Source organism: Urocitellus parryii, unplaced genomic scaffold, assembly GCF_045843805.1.
Source record: "Urocitellus parryii isolate mUroPar1 unplaced genomic scaffold, mUroPar1.hap1 Scaffold_211, whole genome shotgun sequence".
Classification (NCBI taxonomy): domain Eukaryota; kingdom Metazoa; phylum Chordata; class Mammalia; order Rodentia; family Sciuridae; genus Urocitellus; species Urocitellus parryii.
In genome coordinates, this window is record NW_027552346.1 from 51,231 (window position 1) to 67,567 (window position 16,337).

The following is a 16,337-nucleotide window of genomic DNA, read 5'->3' on the forward strand; positions in this document are numbered from 1 at the left end:
GGTCCAATACCTTGGGGCCAAGTGATAATTTAGAACCTCTCAAACTGTAAGCTGAAACAAAGCTTTTTTCTTTATAAGCTTATTATTTCAGGCATTTAATAATGGTTACAAAAAGCAGACTTAAATATACCAAACTAGCATCAGTGATTGAAAGACGTTCAATCAAGTACGACGTTCAATCAAGTACACTTACTACTTTGGACAGCTCTGATGTCTACATTACATACACTGAACAATTCCATTTTTCATATATTAATGTAAAACAAGACATAAGAATCTCAGTGACTTCTATAATGAGTTATCATAAAAACAAAAGTAGTAAGTACATACAATATATATAGACATACACACAGATATATCTCATTTAGTATATCTAGTAGACTTCAGAAATCTCTTTTTAGAGAGAGACGCAAACTATCCTGAGTGAAGTAGGCCTTGTGTCTAGGGAACAAAGGCTAAAAGATGCAAAGGCCATGTAACAATCTTCCATGCTTGCTCATAGATGTTTGCCAATATGAATATTGACATTGCTTTTAATGGAAAATTGTTGAAATAGTCAAATTCTTCTGAAACCAAAGATTAGCCATAATGACTATTATGGAATTGCAGCACCAAGGAAGATAGTGGTGGCCAGTATTTGTAAAGGGAATCACCTGGGGCTATTCTTGGCACAACCCCTCTTATATTTTTCGCAACCTGTTCTGAAAGTTAAAGCTTTGCTGAGAATTATCATTAAAACTGCAAACACTTGAGAGAATACAAAATATTTTTTTCATAATTGAAATTCAGATCATCCTAAACTGTCTCAAAATCTTTTCCCCTAATAGTTAAAGAAGACAACTGACAACCTATTCAACAAACAGGTAAATGCATATATGCATATTATATATATGAAGTGATATATATAAATATACATATATATATATGTGTGTATATATATATATATATATATATATATATATATATATATATTAAGTCACTATTACTATGAGTTGTTAAACTATAATTTAGTAAGATGTTACACATAAAATTAGTCCTTAAATATAGTTTCCAAAACTTCAGAATCAACTCAGTCCAATCTAGTTTCAATAGTACTTGTAAAGGAAAATGACATTTAAAGTAAAATATAAAGTTCAAGCGACCTGAAGGATGACTATTGATTTTACATTTCCTTATTATGAGTTTATAAAAACATAAGTGAATAAAAAAGGTGCCCAATAATCAGCATTAAACCATGTTATACAGAAAAAGATGTACTTTATCTAGTGAAAGAATACTTTAGTATTTTAGGTAAAAATATATTCTTAGTTTTTAAATACATGGAGCATTTATTCTCAACCTAATACTTCCAAATCAATAAATACTAACGTTGCCTATAAAATGTGCTGCCAGAGGACTTGAAAAGGGTTTGCTTTCCTTAAATCAGTTTGCCCGTTACAATTTGCTTGCCTGTTCATTTTCTTGGCTAGTACAGTTATCATTAAGATCAACTTCATTTCCTTTTTCATTTAATGATTACAAAATTTAAATGAATAGTCGTAATCAATGTCATATGTTTTTTAGTATCCTAAGAAGTTGACCTCATTTTAAATTGAATATTGTTGCTGCAAGAAGAGTAGCCAAATGCACAGGACTCTAAACCACTGGAAGAATGTACTTGAAGGGACAGAAGATAGTTTGGGACTTCAGGTTGGGATACTGGTTTTTAAAATAAAGCTTACAATCTAAATTCAACATCGCATAGCTAACAAAAGTAAAACTAGTACAGAAATTCTTCCCCATCTTTAAATTCTAATGGAAATAGATGTTTTCAAACTCCTCATACTCTTAACAGCACACTAAATTTTATAATATTAGAAAACATATATCAGTTATGATAGAATATTTATGATGCATTGATTCTGAATTACTAATCATTATTTTAAAAATACTTTTTAGTTGGAGATGGACACAATACCTTTATTTTATTTATTTATTTTTACATAGTCCTGAGGATCAAACCCAGTGTCTCGAATGTGCCAGGCAAGTGCTCTACCACTAAGCCACAACCAAAGCCCCACTAATTAATTACTTTTAAGTCAGGTTCTATGCAGAGATCCCAAATTTCAAAGCATGAATATCCTTCCCTTTTAGGTAGGAAGGGGCAGATGTCCAAATCCAGAGTTTGGATGAACAGTTAGCAGTCTTTAGCAATATTAGAAGGAACCATGGTTACAGAGGAAGATGGTTCTAAAATTCAAAGGAAATTAAATGTCCAGTATTTTAAGGAGACATATTATGGTATTGAAAAAATTGATGCATTAGATGTTTTTTTGTTTTGTTTTTCTACTATTACCACTGTTTTGGAATTAACAGTCAAATTTTATATCATTACATTCCAGACATACAATATATATCTAAAACTGCCATCTTAGATTATCAGGCAATGATATAAAATATTTTGTTCAGTTTGCAACAGCATTGGGTTTCCTCCAAATGTGTATCCAAATGGTAAAATGTCCAGGAAATCCTGTGATTTTCATGTGTTAAAGGCATTTCACATAGTTCCATTCACTTTTTTTAAAATTACGGATGGACACATATCTTTATTTTTATTTATTTTTTAATGTGGTGCTGAGGATCGAACCCAGTTATCTACACATGCGAGGCAAGTGCTTTGCCACTGAGCCACAACCCCAGCCCCCATTCACTATTTTTTTCAGCTGTATTTTCATGGCAACACATGCCATATAACTCCAACTTTACTAACAAGTAATTGGTAATATTACAATAGTTGTTATATCAACATGGAAAAGCAGCATAACATATTAAGAAAAAGGATTTCCTGGGTTTGAATTTTGCTTCTATCACTTGTGTGTCATATGAACTGGTACAAGTCACTGGAACATTCTTTGCTTCAGTTCCTCAAATGTAAATAAAATGGGAGTGATAAAAAGAATACCAACTAATATCAATGTTATGAGGACTATGTGAATTAGTAACAAAATGTGGGAAAAGCAATCAGAGGTGCCACTTAGCACACAGTGATCATTTAGTAAATATTAGTTACAGATATTATACATTAAAAAAAAAACAGTGACTCGTTAATATAAACCATTCAGGCTTTCATGAATTTAGTAAGTGGCGTATACATTGATAGATTGTACACTTACATTTAATCCTGAAATATTATTGAGCATATTCTATTATAGAGATTAGACCCTTGAAAATATGTTAATCTGTAGAAACCTAAAGAGCAGATAGTGGGGCCCAGGAGAGGTGGCAAAGTAAAATGTTTAGGTGACAGGCCTCTGATGAGGATCACTGCCAGGATGGTGACTAGAAGACAGTAATGACAACATGATAAGTACCAGCTAATTATCCAATCTTGTTCACTCATTATCCCTGCGTTGAAAGTTATTGAATTTTCAGAACAGGAAAAAATCACAAATTAGATGAGCCTTCAGGATCACTTGCTGAAAATGTCAAGAATGTGAGACCTCTGAGAGTCAAGAGTTATTTAACATAGAGACTTATGTGAAGATCATTATATTAATTAAACTCAAAATGTCCAACTTTTTCTCTGGAAACTTTGATCTTGGTTTCCTTGTTTATCACTGTACCTATGGGCTCAACAGAAGAGTCTCAAGTGCTTCCGTGCCAAATGACAACTATTACCTTGACCAGTAAGTTTACAGACATAATATAGAACACGGTATTTTTGTTATTCAAAACACAACTGCTAGTGATGAAGGTTTTTAATGATAGTATGAAAGCCATTATTAGATTTTGCAAATTAAAATTTAATAATGATTTGCCTAAGCCATAGCTATTTCACATATTTAGTCTAAATCCACATGCAGTCATGTGCTGCATAATGACATTCTGGTTAATGAAGGACAGTATATATGACAGGGGTCCCAGAAATTACACCATCTAAAGATGTCGTAGCCATCTCAGCTTGTGTAAGCACATGATATCTGCATGATGATGAAATTGCCTAGTGACACTTTTCTCAGAGCTTCCTCCTGTTATGAAGCAAAGTGTGGCTCTAATTATTATAAACACAAGAAGAATCTTTCCATTATTTTGAGAATTATGAATTTAAAATAAAATGTTAATTATTCACAATGATAAAAACCATACTATTATATCAATGCAGAAATGACAAAAATTACACATACTTTAGGATGAACATGGAATATACTTTGTGTCCACAATCAAGGTTTCCAGTGGTCCTTTTAAAGTGTAACAAGTAAAGCTTTATTTTTCACATCTTGTACAATACTTGGATGAAAAAAGCACTCCTGATGGTGAATTCTTTTGAGTCTGACATCTTGTGGAAAGGCTTCAAAAAATTTGAGTTTTAGGTTTCTTTTTAAGGTAGACATGTGAGTTTTAAATAGGTTTATTTTTTTCTTCTCCACCCATTCCCCTTCCCCTCACCTTCCTGATCCCCACACCATGCCCTACCCAGGGCCACTGATACTACAGCATGCGAGACAGGTATCCTTGGGAAGCCAGGCCCACAGCAGAGACCAAGGACAGCACCAGCTCACTGGACTTATTCATGAGCATAAAGTACACTTGGAAGTAATGGAAGAAAGTCTTGCTGGAGTCCTGAAAGCTCTCTTCTCTTCTACTGAGCAGCCCTTAGGACAAACAGAGAAGCATGTGTTTCCAGCTTCCACACATATACCCTCCTCTGATATGAATGGGGGACAGAAAACCTATGCCTCTCAGTCTATACCATTCTTAACTTTAAATTGAGGATGTGCCAAGTGTGGCCATGTGTTTTTCAGTGACAGACTTCTTCAAGCAAAACTATCCATTATTACATGTGTCCATTTGGGGAAACTGAAAACAGATACAATCAAATGAATGAATCCAAGAGGAGACCAATAGTTAATATTTTTATCTTGGACATTTTTTTCTATAAATTCAGGAGATGAATTTTTGTCCAAAAATGAAGACATATATCAATCTACAGAGATCACTTTGTGAAGCTGAAGTCTGAATAAACTCCTACCCATTTCCAGCATAAATATCCAAGTATAAACTGAGCATTAGTTATAAAACACCGTGGGAAAAGATTTAGAGGAAAGAAAAAATGCAGTTCTTTTATTTTCAGTGGAGAATGCTGTACCAGCATGTACTGGTTAAGGCCAGTGTTCAGAAGCTTCTACCTGCTTGGTTCCTTGGGATTCTCTTCATTCTTCTCCAGCCGAGGGAGGGGGCTCACACAGCTTGTACAGCCTAGAAGAGGCACAGGTAAGTTTGACAGCTTCCCACTTTGTGTACCTTACCTGAGATAATTTTAATGATATAACAAATACATTGAAAGTAATTACTTTTGGTTCTACGAGTCAAGGACACATTGTTTACTTCACTAAACATAGCATATGAATAAGCAAACTCTAAAATTTTGGTCCTGTGATTTAGAAAACCAAGTTTCTTTGCATCTCTCAATGGCTACTGATTATGCAACATTGCATTTTAAAAACCTGCGGTTCTGCTCCAGTGCTGCCAATCCAAGTATGCTTAGCTTGCTGGTAGTAAAAAATCTATTATCTGAATTCCAGGAGGTAATATTATTATAATTGCCATCACCTCTATCATTATGAATATCTTGTTTACAGGAAGTCAGCTCATACCTCACAGGATTCTGCTGGTTTTTTGACCAGTTTTGAAGTTAACTGCACTTTGGACTATGCCTGTAGTGTGGAGGTGAATGGCCTGACATGGCAGATTCCTGAGGCTTGAATCTCAAAGGCACACTAGCTCGGGTTTCCTAAAGACTGGGCACCTGATTCTGCCGTCTATTGCTTACCTGGTCAGTGGATTCTAAAGTGGGTCAAAGAATCCACATTAACTGTGGAGATGCCTGGAGATGCTCCCCTTTGCAGCCCAGGTCTAGTTGTTTGAGCACTAACAAAAAATTCTAAGGAATTAGCTAAGGTTACACAAGTTCTAGTCTCCACCTTCTTTTTAATAGTTGAATCCTAATTCTAGAACCAAAGTTCTAGACAGAATATGTTGGAATCCCAGCTTTTACTAAAAAGATCAAAAACAATTTTTGTATAGGCTTCCTAAAATCACATTTGGTATGTATACTTTCTCGCATGGAAAACTTTAATAAGTTTATAATGAAAATGAAATTTTAGACCTCAATATTTTCAGATATCCTGGTTATATAAAAGAGCTGCTTATGGTTATTGTAAACATTATAAAAAATTCAAGTTATATGGTCACTTTCCCTTCTATTTTGTATCCCTTCTATTTTGTATCCTTTCTTCACACTCAAGCAACAAATTAAAATGCCATGTGTAAAAAATATACACATGAAAATAATACTGAAATTATAAATAAGAATAAATCATGTCAAAAAGTTCATTTCTAGGAAGAAACTGAAGATCTTAGTTTATTCATTGTATTGTTTATTATGTATTGCAAAACTTCAATACATAGATAATAAACTATATATACTATTATAAAAATTCAAATTGATAATGAAATAATTCAAATACTTCAAATTATAGTAAAGATGAAAACTTTTCTAACCTCTCTGTCTCTGAAAAGTTGAGCCAGAATTGTTAAATACTTTTCTCTGAGGTTGGAAGGCAAAAGGGACAGAAAATCCAAGTTCTATTCTTGATTTATATTTGTATTCTAACTGCTCAGATTCTAAGTGTGTAAGAATTGGCTTGGAGACTGGATCCTGGCCAATAAACCCACCATGTACTTTGGCTGAATACTGAAAAGAAGATTGGCCTCAGAAAGAATACTGTAGAAACATCTGCTTGCTTTCACTAAAAGAGAGCCCCAGGCCCTAAGATCTTCCACAAAGAAGTTTTAAATCAGTTATTTGGGATGCATAACTTGGTGCTGAGGAATCAGCAAAGAAAGGAAGAAAGTATTCTAAATGTATTTATTTTAAAAAATAGGGAGCAGAAAAGAGTGATAAATACTGGAAAAATAATGCAGCTCAGAAATCAATAAAGACATTACAAGAAACTGCATGACTTTTCAGTATTTTAAATGATATTACAGATATCATATATTAATGTTGTATACCATGCACTAAAGAACTCTGCACCATGAAATAAGTTATTAGGCCTAGAAAACATAATCTTTACTTTATCTCTATTTCAATTTTCAGTTTTAGGAAGTTAAAGATATTAGAATCATAGCTATTCATTTCCACAATGTTGGAATACATATGTAGTTACTTAACCTCCTTAGTGGAATATTCTAAAAAAAAAGGTGGATTCTTGCCATATGTCACAATTTTGAGATGGCTCTTCCAAGTTCTCCTAGAAACGTACTCTAAGAGAGACACAATAAAATAAAATTAGCGATGCAAATACAATTCTAATGTGACTAATCATAAGTTTATTTTGATTTACTTTTTAAAGGATAATTTGCATACCTATTCTCCAAAAATTCTTCCTGAGCCCTCTGGCAATTTGCATCAGTGTTTGTCCTTTGCCAGCTGGACAACAGTTTATCCCATACTTCTGGTAGACCTAACCTTTACTCAGTAAATCCTTTGACCTTCTATGATCTTGGTTGTCAATCTTCTTTTCTTGGGTTCTTACCCAGAAGTGTCATGTATATACCCTCACTGTACCTGATCTCTACAGTGCAGGTGCCAGCTCAGTGGTAATCTTTTGTTGATTTTTTTCATTGGCTTGGTTGACATTCTGTACTGTAATCTTGGGAGCAAGCCCAGAGGGGATTTATGTGTCTCCTTAGGAGTTATACACTAAATCTTTGGTAAATACAAGCAGTCATAATTGCAAATGCATACCTTAAAAAATAATCATTCGCTATCACTGGACAACTTGAACCAAAGCAGCAAATAAAGAGTTTTGCTATTATGGTAGCTTAAAGGTGATAGAATAAAGTAAAATCTAGTATCTTTTGATTTTTTGTCATTCTGTAGGTTGTCTTTTCTTCTAGATTAAGCCAATTTGCTAATTAGAAAACTGAAGTTAGTCCATTTTTTATTTTGTTTTTAAAAAGAATTTTAAAAGTTAAAAACTAAGCTATTACTCTTTAAAAAAGCTACTGGGTGATGGCATACAACGTTCATTCTATTAATTCAGAGAGTACATTCTCAACTATGAGTATTCCAGTGATCTAAACACAGTCCAAAGGCTGTTTTTTTTCATTCTCTAAAGCAAAATTTGAAGTCAGCACTCTATCCTTGAAATAAAACATATACTTCTTAGCATAGCATGGAAGTCTGAGAGATCACCAGAAGTATGTAATAAGTAAGCAGATTGCTCAATTTTTCCATCTTTTTTCTTGACTGTCCCTCTCTCAATCCATTCCTCAAGATTTACTAAATCACCTACAACTTCCAGAAAATTCCAAATGTCCTTTATCTTGTCCCTTACACAAGCCCCTAGTCCATTCCTGTCCATTTGAATTGACAATTCCCTTTACTCCTTGAGATTATTGCATAGACCTCCTTTTTTCTAGGGTTGTCCAAAATTCTTGGAGAACCCTTACCTAAGAGTCTGTACCAAGTTCTCATCCCACGGGATTGCTTCTCACCCACGACTTACCTTACTAAGTCATGTGTCTGGAAAAGTGTCCTACACATCAAGGCACCAGTCAGACACCTGACCTGATGAATGAACAAAGGAACCTTCATACACAGGGAATTCTAAAACTCCCCTAAACAAGCATTAGACTCACCTGCTTCTGCATCACATCTATAGCCTGCATAATGTAGCCAGGAGGCAGCCCATGGCTTCTGGGTAGAATGATGGCTTGCTCCAGTGTCACACTCAGGGTGCACCTGTGTGCCAAGGCAAGAGGAAGTGAGAACCCACTGGTTTCTAAAACATTCTTCCAGACAGTGTGAACTATTGATTACAAGATCGGAAATCCACCAAAATCAAAGGGCTAGACAATGAACCACAGATTTCTCTATCCGGAATACCTGAAAACATGTTATAGAGTCACAACTAAGAATTCAAAATTGAAGCAAACCTATAATGAGTTGTTTGCAAAAGAGCTCCTCCAAAGGCGATTAAATAACTTTATAATTAACTACTATTCTTATTGATATTTTATGCAACTTAGAAGAAATGAATTTGTAATGTTTATCATTCATTTCTACATATAGATAGTTATTGCAATTCAATGCATGCACAAATATCTTAGAAAAATAAGCAGTGAAATTCAGTGTTTCACTAAGGTCAAGTTTGATTTTTAAAAAAAATTATTTTTTGGGCCCAATCTAAAACATTATTTGTAAAAATTTTAAAAGAAATTTAAATTAGTTATATGGAAATATAATGCAAAAATAGCCCCAAGAAATGTCTCCTAACCAGAAGTGAGGGGACTGGTCAGCATTTGTTCTTTTCCTTCCACTTAAGCCTTTTTTTTATACCTTTCCACCTTTTCTCCACAGCACCCATTAAAGCCCATGTTTAGTTGTTAGTATTTTCAGGTACTGGCCTCTGGATTGTTTAGGGTTATTTTTGTACACACTTTCAAAAATATGCTCATTAATTTGAGATGTTTTTCCTAAAATTTGTATTAGTGGATTTTACTTCCTTTCTTGACTTGTTGATAGTTTGATTATAGTCTTTTCTCCACTCTGGCACTGACCCCTGTATGGTTTGGTATCCTATTCATAGATTTTTCCAGATCAGTCCAGATTATCTTCTATAAATAACAGTAATAAACAACAAATTGTAGTGGAATTGCTTCTGTGTGAGGAATATCTATCTCCTTATCCTTGGTTATGAGGCTGTAACACAAAAAGTCCAATACATTTGGTATATTTTGATACTGATAAGTTGAGAAAAAGAGAGATTTAAAACATTACTGTTTAAATACTAGAATCTGACTATATATATATATATATATATATATATATATATATATACAAAAAAATTCTAAGAAGAAACAATGTTAAGTTTATTGATTACTCAATGACGTGAAAGGCATCATTCATCATTCCTCATTACCATTATGGAGAATTCTTTGGAAAACCTTAAATAATGAACTTCTCATTGTACACAATGTTCACAAATATTTAGTGTATGAGTCTTATAGGAATGCATATTGTTTTCTGTGCATATTCTGCAGAAGAACCCATGCTGATGAAGACCAAGCAGAGTAACTGACAGTTCAAGTTTAAGAAATCAATTTTCTACAAAGCATTTAATTGCCTGCCTACTCAACAGACTGTAACCTTTTTCTCTTCTGTAAGGTCTCCTCTACTGCAACTTTAAATCTTTATTGATCCTAACATTTTAATCAATAATGCTCATTATACTAGCTGAATGACACTAAGGACAAAAATCTTTACCTTTTTCTAATCATACTGAAACACATCTGTGCTTTCCTGGTAAAACGTGACTCACCCTACTCTACTTTTGACAAACACACATTATCAGGGTATTTTAACAGACAGCCTATAATTTTTATCCTTTCTCTTAATCCTTTCAAAATGATCTATTCCTCCCTTCCTCAAGCTGCAGTAAACAGCAGTACAGCAGCAAATTATCTGCAAGAGACTAAAAAGATTTTACTATGATCAGAAAATCAATATGGCCAATAACATGGTCCTTGACAAGGTACCTCAAAGTTTTCACTGCTTTAGAACCAAAGCAAATCACCTCCCAGAAAAATCCACCATCAAATGGATACATATATTTTCCTTCCAAAATATCCAAAATGAATTGTTGCACCTACATTTGTTCTTTCACATTAAATACTGTGTGTATCCAATTAGGCCCCAAGATTGTCTTGAAGTTTTTAAAAATTGTGAAAGTGACAAAAATGTAAATGTTGGAAATATTTTCTGTATTTGATTCAGGATTGCTTAGTATTTTCGCACAAAGCATCACAAAAATTCTATCATCTTAAATTAAGCATACAAATAAAAGCCTAGCAGTAATCCATAGCTTTGCTGTCAATCGATCATTATTTGCCTCATAACCTTTTATCTTTTTTCAACTCTATCCATCTGAATGCCTAGAAGAAGAAAAAATCAGCATTTGCAAGACATATTTTGATTCTGGTGTTCTTTAAAAGCCTCTAGATCCAAAAAAATGGCACATGGCTTTTCAATGTCACTTAAATGTATATTCAAGAGTCTGGTTTTATAAGGCATCATTTGATTTTATACGTTCTTTAAATTACCAGAGTGTCTGATCTGGTAACCTTGGGCAAGAGTGTGAAAGGAACATTCTGAAGGCCAGGAACTCTAAGCAAATCCCATTCAATACGAAGTTTGTTACCTGACCAGCCAATTTCCTTTCTATTATTATCTCTAATTTCATATTAGACAGTTAAATTAAAATTCAAGTAAAGTTATATTTTTATATCATCTGGAAAATATGAACAATCAAAATTTCAGCTCCCTCTGGCTGCTATGTCAGTAAAAAAAAAACTCCTTTCCTAGATGTTGCAAAAATAATAGAATAAATGTCACAGACTAGCATTTATTCTTCCTAAAAAGACATACATATTCACCGAGAAAAGTTTTCCCATAATGTCTGTAATAAGACATTCTAAGTACTGGCTCTGCCCTGTACTTGTGAGTGGGTGCACTTGATGGAATGATAAAACTGCACAGAATTTGTTCATTTCCCCACAGAAAGGAAAAGAAAAGAGTCAATGTATCTGTGCTTCTCATTAATATATTTTCTTGACATATTTTGTATTGAGAATAGTGCCCAAATCACTCAGAGATAAAATCTAGAGTTAATGGGTCCAATTAAATGTAAGACACCTCAATTCAGCAATTCTATGAAAGAAAAACAAAGAAGTACTTTCTTATTCATTTAACAATTTATATATATATATATATATATATATAAAATTTATGTCCGTGTGTATATATATTTTATGTATTTGCTTTCCTGATAAAACATGACATACACACACACACACACACACACACACACACACACAATATATATATATATATATATATATATATATATATATATATATATATATTCCCCCCCCCCTTGGGGTCTACTTTGTACCTACAAATACCTTTAGGTGCTGGCAGAAGTGAATTCACAGCAAAGCTAAAAATGCTTTTTTTAGAGTCCCTTACTTGCAGAGGTCTTTTTTCAAGTTTCTTGTAGGGGCCTTGAAGTATACTCTCAGTCACATGTGAAATTTGCAAAAGCAAAATGATTTAACTGCAAGGTTATAATTGCTGTCTTCTTTGCATCCTAGCATCTTTCTGTCCTGATGTGTAGTGTTTAAATGGCTCTTGGTTATTTCTGGAACTGAGCTAAGAGAAGTTGATTTAGGGATGCACTGAGGATAGGTTTATTGGGGCTTATTTATGTGATTTACAGTTACTTCTGTTTATAGTTAGGTTATTGTGTCCTGGTGTAGGAATTGCTTCCAAAACACTCCTACTGCTCACTACACAAAGTTATCCCATTTAATAGAGAAATATAGGGTCAGAGGTTTTGCCTATGTACTAGGGACACCAGGACTACGAAGTGTGTGTGGTGGAGAAGAAGCAGGTTGGAAATGCATAAAGCCAGAAACTATTCTCTGCAATAATCTTTCAAACATTATGGCTCAAATGCTAAAGAACTTCAGAGATTTTTCTTTTTAAATTTTTTTGTAGTTGCATATGGATAGCATGCCTTTATTTTATTTATTGATTTTTATGCAGTGCCAAGGATCAAACACAGTGTCTCACACATACTAGGCCAGAGCTCTGCCACTGAGCTACAGCCCAGCACCAAATTTTCTTTTTGTATTTCACCATAATTTAAAATTTACAAGACATTAGCAATAATGCATTTTGATGTTGAAAGGCTTTCTAAACTCTCAGTAATTTAAATTCAATCATCCATGCTAGTAAAAAGAATAATTTTGTATTCTCTTTATAGAAAATTATAGGACAAAATGGTTATGAGAGTCAATCAGAAACAATGTTACTAAAAATTGTGGGAGGAAAAGGGAAGAAGTGGGTCAGGCAGTAAAATAATAAAATATTATTTTTCTAGATTTTGTAATGATTATACTTACAATGCTTATATTTAAACTTTACAATGAAGTTTTTCTGGCATTCTGAGTAAATATTAATTTTCATTTCTATTCTGTTTGATAACTTTCTATTCTTTTTCTTAAAGAGGGCACTTAATTTTAGACCCCCAACATCTCCATTATTCCAGCAAATCTGCGGTATAACAATGAACAAAGTCAAGTTCCATTCCTTTTGGTAATCAAATTTTAGTAAGACAAAAGAAAACAAAGAAGCCAACAGTATCAGATGGGAATAATCCAGAAAATAATTTTATAGCAGACAACAGACTATAAAGTAAAATGGCACTAATAGAGTTTGGGACGGCAGAGGGAGGTGCTGTTTTGGGGAAAACGAATTCAAGAAGAATGAATGTGAAGGCTCTAAAGTTAATACCTATTTGGTCTCCTCATAAATAAGCATGATATTCTCTATACACTAGTGAACATACAAAGACAAAGGCAATGAGGTTAGGGAAACAGCCTAGGCCCAAACATGCAGGACTTGGGGGTCAGAGTTTATCAGTAAGTGGGCTTCTTATTTACTTCTTTGGTTGACATGGAAAGAATTGCAATATTCACATTATGGAATATAAGAAAACAATTTGTTAAGCAAATTTTCAAACTGATTCAGTAAGTGTCTAACCTTAACATCATGTCAATACTGAATTCCAGACATCTTCAATTGCTATCCAGTGGCAACATTTGCAAAATAAAAGCTCTTCATTCTGATGTTTAAGGTTTCCTACCAACTGCCCGACCATCTTCCACCCCAACTCCCGGGATAGCATGCTTACTCCAACCAACAAATGACTTCTGTTTGTAGACCATGTCTTGGCACCATTACAGAAAACTTGCTCCAATCTGGAATGTTTGTCCAATTTTATTTGTCTTTCATGACTTTCAAAATATCTTGGAGTGTCTTCCCAAATATAGAATGGCAGTTGGCAATAGGAGTCTCACATTCAGAGGCCCTGGGATGTTGGGAAAATCTTGTGGGGTCCTGGACAGTTAATTCTACTCTCTCAGTTTCCATTCCTCATCTTTAAGAAGAAAACAGGCACAGTATCTTTATGAAGTCTGTAAGGAAGACATGTAGTGCTGTGTGTGGTCACTTAGCACTACCTATAGTGAGTTCATTTCTGTCTCTCTTTGCTACTAAATGCATATTGAATTATATCACATAAGCCTCCTCATTATGGGCATTATTTTGAAAATCTGAGGAACATGAGCTTTTGTAAATTCCACTTTCACAAGTCTTATCATATTTACCAATTTTTAAAAAGTTTATTCTCTTTATTTTAAAAAGAGGTGCTCGTTAAAGGCAACTTAGAGTAAATTATGGTAGGATTATGATAATTTCATAAAACTAATGACAAAGTTCCACTAACATCTTCTCTATAAATTGGCATTTAGTTAGAGTTCACCTGACCATAATCTGGTACTTGCTGATAGAACTGATGAGATTATTTGTGATTTTTTTAGTTCATGAGTTTGTCTCAATTGATGTTAGACATAAGGTTTCAACTTTATATGCCCAACTGCAGATGCAGAGGTAAGGGTCAGGAAAAGCATGTGAAATAGTCTCCTGTTCACCAGATGTGAGGGGTACAAATGATGGAGGTACACTCTCCCATTCCTATCTCTCCTCAACTAAGCCTCACTACTGAGACAAACCTTAGTTTCCTAAATTGGCTTACAAGCAAAATATTCTCCTTCAACCATTTACTAATGCATACCTACTATGCTATATTTGTTCACTTTGTAATACTTCACATCTTACTTGAAGCAACTCTTTATACATCTTAATCCTCCTCCTTTTGAAAATCCATGACATTTTAATAATATTCTCAAAAAGTAAGGACCTTCTACATATTTGTGATTTACCATGATCACATACCAAAATATCATTACAATTTTGACTATATTCTGAGACCTCCAGAGGTCTACTGATTCATGTGCTATTGATCCAAATTGCAATATCCCAAGAGTTGAAATGCATTAAACAGTACACTTGGGGAGATATAGTACCTGTTTTGGGCCACAAGGGTGATGCAGAACTCACATCAAAACTGACAGGAACGAGAACAATATGAGGGTAATGGCTTTAAATTTTGTTTCCTCCAGTGGATTTATTTGCAGGACCTGTGATGCTTTACTTAGTAGCTAATCATCACAGTGCTATCTCTTGGGGGCAATCACAAAGGATTTTATTTCTAGTGGAGGAGGATTATTCTGGTTCTTGTTATAACCTGGCACATTAAAACAGGAAAAACTGGAGTGATAATGATTTCTAAATTTGTTGCCACAATTTGTCATAAACTGATATTATACAGATGTTGAGGTGAAAAAAAATTTTCTAAAGTAACCAAAGGTAGAAAATGCAATCTTTAATAAAAAATTGCTTCATTTATTTATTTCCCCACATTTAGAAAATCTACAGTGGGACTGAACATTAGTTTGAAATTTCAATTGTTCATCTCAATAAGGTTACATAGTTGGCTGCCACTAAAAACTATTCTTTAAATGGGATCTTTTGGGCATGAATTTAGTATTAGCAGACTAATCTACTGTTAGAAAAGCATGGCATTTGGGGCCCTGAGATTAATCCCCAGTGCGGAAAAATAATTATTAATAATAAAAATATGATATTTGATAAACTACACATATTCAAAGTCTAAAAGACCCATGTCAGGGTTTTCTGAGTTGAAGGGACCATGTAGTTCTGACTTTGGAAATACACTGGACACAAAGGGCCCATAACAATTGAGATAAACTGGTTAATCAAGAAACCCAAATTTGCCCCTTGCACCAATAAACAGGTTAATTTGATTTTGTACTTGGCAATATAAATAAACATTTAAAATCAGTGAGTTCTGCCCTGGTGTAGGATACCCTCATTATTCACAAGCTGATTTTGAGTTTTGGCTCTGGGCTTTCACATGTGCTGCTTCATTTTCACCACCCTTTAGAACTATAGTGCTGCTTTTCAGTGACAGAAATGAGAGGGAGAAAATTCCCTTAGGGCACACGCTGCAGAACCTATGTAGAAGGACAGCCTGAGAAACTCATCATTTTGATAATATCCTTCACGTGAATTATGTCTTTATATAGTTATTAGTTTTATATTTAGAATCTTATAGATCCAGACTTTAGAACACGAAATTGCCCCTACCCTCTGAGAATCTTCTTTATTTCTCCTTCAATTAAAAGTCAGTTCATTATCTTTGTTCAAGTGAGTATTGTGAACAAGTTATTAGGAATCTAATCAACTGTGGTTCTCTGTGATACTTTATTCATTAGAATTGTGGAGAAGAATGATGACTACTTAT

The 16,337-nt window shown here is 33.9% G+C and overlaps 1 pseudogene; it reads right to left on the bottom strand.

The window, feature by feature from the left end:
• Nucleotides 1–9,423, bottom strand: part of LOC144251781 (tRNA (32-2'-O)-methyltransferase regulator THADA-like) — a 38,276-nt pseudogene extending 28,853 nt beyond the window's left edge.
• Between the last annotated feature and the right edge of the window lie 6,914 nt (nt 9,424–16,337).